The sequence below is a fragment of the Chiloscyllium punctatum genome, chromosome 18, assembly GCF_047496795.1.
Source record: "Chiloscyllium punctatum isolate Juve2018m chromosome 18, sChiPun1.3, whole genome shotgun sequence".
NCBI lineage: Eukaryota > Metazoa > Chordata > Chondrichthyes > Orectolobiformes > Hemiscylliidae > Chiloscyllium > Chiloscyllium punctatum.
Genome location: NC_092756.1, coordinates 29,627,598 through 29,633,556, shown reverse-complemented (window position 1 = coordinate 29,633,556; position 5,959 = coordinate 29,627,598). Strand labels below are relative to the sequence as shown.

The 5,959-nt window shown below is 43.5% G+C and overlaps 1 non-coding gene across 1 annotated transcript; it reads left to right on the top strand.

Annotated features, from left to right (window-relative positions):
• The first annotated feature begins 272 nt into the window (after positions 1 to 272).
• trnas-gcu (transfer RNA serine (anticodon GCU)) lies at positions 273 to 354 on the top strand. Its single transcript has one exon. It is a non-coding gene; the product is annotated as a tRNA-Ser (tRNA).
• Positions 355 to 5,959: the final 5,605 nt, after the last annotated feature.

The following is a 5,959-nucleotide window of genomic DNA, read 5'->3' as shown; positions in this document are numbered from 1 at the left end:
ATAAAAGTCTTTAGTGAGATTAAGTACATAAGTGGTGTCACAAACGGAGGTGCGAATTTCCTGGACTGGGGAGACAGGAAGGTGTTGAGGTAGGAAGAGATGAGTTGGGTCAAACAGGCGCAGGAGGAGACAGCAGGTCTTCGGAAGAAGGTAGAATCGGGCAGTGTGGGGTTCATAGACAATGAGGTTGAAGGCTGTGAATGGGAGATTCCCCAAAGGTGATGAGATTGTGATGGTCTGGGAGATTATGCCATATCCTTTCATGCATGTGCGACGAGGTGGCCGAGAGGTTAAGGCGATGGACTGCTAATCCATTGTGTTCTGCACGCGTGGGTTCGAATCCCACTCTCGTCGCTATTTTTGGATTATCACACTGTCTTATTGGAATTGGAACTCCAATGGCTAGTTTATCTGCATCGACCAGATTATAAAACTTCAAAGAATAATTTGAGACTGATGCCTTAACTTAACGAAATGTAGACTGAAATGGGATAATGAAAAGGAAAGCGATTTTCTGTTCCAAGTCAAGTTGCTGTGAACGTTAATCTTATGAAAGAGATCCAGGGAAACCAAATAACGAGAGATGCGATGTGCATCTTTAATGCTATGGGATTCTTAATGAGTGTTTTGTCACATGAAATCTGAAGCAGGTTCGGTAGAAGTGATTCATCTTGGTGATAAGAGCACAGAGAGACACCACAAAATAATAGAGATATTTCAAAAGGTGCAGGGGGTGGGTGTAGCGGCACAGAAAACTGGCTGTAAATGCACAGTAGAGAATTGCCAATGTGGGTGCCGTGATTGGCATGGACAGACTTACACATTGATCTCGCCCTTTCCCCCTTGCTCTTGCCATTGATGAAGGTTGGATATAAGACACAGATAAACACAAGATGTGGGAAGCAAGCTCCCTCCAGTTGAACTATGGAGAAGTCAGCATGTTAACTGCAGGAAGTGAACGTAAAATGTGGATCAATAACCACAGATTAATGCAGCATAAACATCTAAAGTGTCTTTAAACGAATGTCATTAACAGACGTTTCGTTCTAATACCTAACATGGCTTTCATGGGAAACCAAGTCTCACAAACTTGATTGTGTTTTCTGAAGATGTAACAAAGAAGATTGATGAGGGCAGAGTAGAAGATGCGATCTATATGGACTTCATGGAGGACTGATTAGGAAGGTTAGATGGAATAAAGGGAGAACCAACCACTTAGATACAGAACTAGCTCAAAGTTAGACGACTGAGGGTGCCAGTAGAGCGTTGTTTTTCAGACTGGAAGCCTGTGACCAGTGGAGTCCCACAGCGATCGGTGCTGGGTCCTCTACTTTCTTATAATTTACATAAATCATTTGGATATCAGCATAAGAGGTACAGTTAGTAAGTTAGAGATGACACCAAAATTGTAGGTGTAGTGCACAACGAAGTGGGTAACCTCAGATTACAACAGGATCTGGCCAGATGGGCCAATGGGCTAAGAAATGGCAGATGGAGTTTTATTCACATAAATGTAAGGTGCTGCATTTTGGGAAAGCAAATCTTAGCAGGACTTATATAAATAAGGATAAGGGCTTGGGAATGTTGCTGAAGAAAGAGACCTTGGAGTGCAGGTTCATAGCTCCTTGAAAGTCGAGTCGCAGGTAGATCGGAAGGGAAGAAGGTCTTTGCCATGCTTTCCTTTATTGTTCAAAATATTGAGTGCAGGAGTTGGGAGGACATGCTGCGGCTGTACAGGGCATTGGTTAGGCCACTGTTGGAATATTGCATGCAATTCTGGTCTCCTGTCTGTTGGAAAGATATTGTGAAACTTGAAAGGGTTCGGAAAGGATTTCCAAGAATGTTGCCAGGGTTGGAGGATTTGAGCGTTAGGGAGAGTCTGAACAGGCTGGAGCTGTTTCCTCTGGTGCAGTGGAGGCTGAGGGCTGTCCTTATAGATGTTTACGAAATTATGAGGGGCATGGATACGATAAATGGACAAAGTATTTTCCCTGGAATCGGGGAGTCCAGACTTAGAGGGCATAGGTTTAGTGTGAGAGGGGAAAGATATAAAAGAGACCTGAGGGACAACGTTTTCACACAGACGGTGGTAGGTGTATGGAATGAGCTACCAGAGGATGTGGTGGCTGGTACAATTGCAACATTTAAGAGGCTTTGAATGGGAATATGAAGAGGAAGGGTGTGGAGGGATATGGGCCGGGTGCTGCGGGTGCGACTAGATTGGGTTGGGACATGTCGTCGGCATGGGCAGGTTGGACTGAAGTGTCTGTTTCAATGCTGTACATCTCTATGACCACATTTCAAGGTGGATGACAACAATACCAATTTTGTTTTGAAATTGAGATCTACTTCATCATTTTACACAGCGAGCAAGTTCAATTTAAATAATACAAATCACGTTCACTCACACGGAATAAAACTGTGATTTCATTACAAACATTGTCCTTTTTAAGTAGCAGTTACTTAACATGAAAACTAAGATGTAATTTTTATTGAACTTACGTCAATTAACACCATTATCTTACTTCGGATTGACTGCAATATGCACATGCTAAATAAGGTTTAAGAAAGGAAGAATTTTAGTATGATTCGGTGGTGATGAAAAATAACATTCCGGTATCATGGGGCGGATATTCCACCAATGGCTCCAGTGGTGAAAATGGTCAGTGGGCATTAATTCTATGATGGTATAGAGGTGAGGGAGCTGTCAGGGATGGGAGCTCCCACCTCATCTGGAGCAGCGTCTGTAGACATGGCACAGGGAGCATTGTGACATCAGACTGGGAGGTCCAACCAACACATGGAGCTGCTTTTATTAACATGGACCAGCAGGGAGCATCGGGGCATCAGACTGCGAGATCCAACCTCATTTGGAGCAGCATCTTTTGACATGGACCAGGGAGCTTTGCGAGATCAGTCTGAGAGCTCCACCCTCATCTGGAGCAGCTTTTCATGACATGGAGCAGCAGAGAGCATTGGGACATCAGACTGCGAGATCCAATCTCATTTGGAGCAGCTTCATTTGACATGGACCAGGGAGCTTTGCGAGATCAGTCTGGGAGCTCCACTCTCACCTGGAGCAGCATTTAATGACATGGAGCACCAGGGGGCATTGGGACATCAGAGTGGGAGCTCCAATCTTACTTGCAGCAGCTTCTATTGACATGGAGCAGCAAGGAGCAATGGAACGTCACGTTGGGAGCTGCAATCTCACCTGGTGCAGCTTGTATATACATGGAAGAGGAGGCAGTATTGGGATATTAGGCTGGGGGAAAGGATGTTAAACCAATTTAATCTGAAGTAAAACAAGTTTCAACACCTCAGATGGTAATTGATTTGCGAAGAATCTGTCGCGGGAAAAAAAAGTTCTTTAGATATTGAAGACAAGTCCTGCAAATATTCAACTCAGGAACACGCACTAATACAGAAAGAAATGCGAGTGATGTTTCAGGTCTTTGACTTTTCTTTTCTGACCCACTATACACTGGATTACATGACCAAAAGGACTTTTTCACTCATTTCATGTTACTTATTTCCAGCAAATATAAGAGCTCATTGACGCAATCTAAATCTGAAAATTGTGGGAAATGCGATATTGTCATTAGGCTGGAGTTTACCTCGAATTATAGTGGAAACGCAGCAAAATAAGTTGAAGTTTCCTCGATCAACAGTGACCTCGTTGATTGGCTGATCAGATTGTGAATGGTAGTTTTATTTGAGGAGAACTTGAAGTGAATAATTGATGGTGATTATCTTTGATTTTTGTTCACCTTGGGAATGTTACTGTTATTGCTCATGTCCTTGGTAACACCACAGCTCTGCAGAGTGTAAAATCTCAGCTGTGCATCTGGCCAGTGTTTCAAACATTCATATACCTGGCTACGGATCAGATGGTTATCGGTTCGAAATTTAATTGGCGCAAGAGCGTTGTGGATATTCACAGCACATCCAAGCTAATTTTATTTGTTACACTGAGGTGGATAATATTTGGAATTTTCATCTCTACGAACGAAAATTATTTCACTGTCTTCGATAGGATAAACATTACCAAGGACAATCAGAGTTAAAAATCCCACAGCACCAAGTTGCATCGAACAGGCGTATTTGGAAGCAACAGCTTCTTCGTCAGATGGTTGACAACTGTTGGACTCTAATCTGACTTTGCGTGATTTTCAAATTTGTCCACCCCAGTCCAACACCAACACATCCAAGTCAGGGGTACCCTCGACACTACGAACGATCGGTTAAAGTCCAGATGATCTTCCAAGATTGCGCATGTTGACACATACATCAAGTTTCTGCAGAAAAACACCCACCAGATGAAGGAACGGCTCCCTGAAAGCTCGTGCTTCCAAATAAACCTGCTGGACTATGCCCTGATGTTGTGTATTTTTTAACTTTCTCTACCAACTCAAACACTGGCACTTCTATATCATAGAGAACAACAGTCATGTCCCAGCGCTGTCAGAGAAGACAATCCTGAAAGAGCAACGCACATTGTTCATAGGTACGTTTCATTTGCAGAAACCAACCCATTCAATCGTTGCAGCTCCTGTGTATGAAAAGCACAGAAAAGAAAGAGCTGAGACTCAGTTTTGACAGTATTTTGAAACTCTTTGGGAAGTGGACTCAGAGGAGAATGAAGGATGAACTGTCCGACTGTGCAGAGAGGAGGAAGGCACTTTTTCCTTCTTTTAAGGGCTGGGGTCGTGACTGATCTAAGGCAGTAAACAGATTCCTGGTAGGCCTGCTCTCGCTGCGTCAGGAACAAGAAGTCCTGATTTCCTGAACGGTAATGAAACCCAGGCCACTCAGTTAAGGCGCCGAATACTAACCACTAGACCACTAGGGATGAGGGCAGAAACTGTTGCACCGTTTCTTCATAACACAGTTTTTAAAATTACGTCACTGCAGATATGTTTCCCCACAAACATGCATGAATTATCAAATGTTTACAGCACAGAAATGGGTCCCATCGTCTCCCTTCCAAGCACCTGGTCTGTAACCTTGTAAACTCTGATGTTCACGTGTTCATCTCAATGCTAATTACCCTGGAACGTTTTATTTTGTAAGATGCAATAAATGGGATGGAAGTTTGAGATGGGGAAAATATGTTCACACCCAGTCGGGGAACTGAAGCCCATTTTTACGTAAACACTGAAGCACACAGACACATTTCCACAAGAGTAAAACAGGCCTCGGGAGAAAACAAACAGAAAGTAAGATTTCGCCCGCTTGGCTGATATTGTCCAATTTCAGACTTCAACACCAGTGTCTGGTTACAGCAAAGAAAGGAAACATTCAGCCCCTCCCGTCCCAGTGTTCCTTGCCCATTGTTTCCCCATTACTCTGTAGTTTATACTGCCTCACCTCGTTCTTGCAGCAAAACTAGATCGTTGCTCACGCCCGCTATTTCCTGTCCTGCCGAACGGTTTTCCTCAAGTTCTTGGACGGAAAAACAGGAATGGGATATTTCAAACACTTTTCTAGTTTACAAGGCCAGTGTTATCACCACTGAGCCAGCACATTGCCAGCTCAGAGGTAAGGTCTCATAAATTAGAAACTTCAATGCAACAGATGATTGGTTAGCCTCAGTGTTGTAAGCCAAACAACAAGACTGGAATTGAATCGAGGGCATCATGCACAGTAGGATGGGAGAACAGAATGATGAATCTCATGGTGTCCAGGGTGGTGTTAACAGAAATCTTCACTGGTAGTATAGTGATGAGGATTCAATGCTTTCACTGTCATGGCTTGTTAAATGTTAACGTTTACAGTAATCGATATGAAATGCTGCCTGATCTTTCGAAGCAGAATGATGTTGTGCAGCAGTCAGAACCGCTTCCCTGTATGTTACAGTTCCGCATCAGCAACGTCAGCTGCAATTGCCTCACGTTCAATCAGTTTAAATCAAGAACGGAGGGGGCGTCACTAAAATGAAAGGGGAATGGAGGTTTGT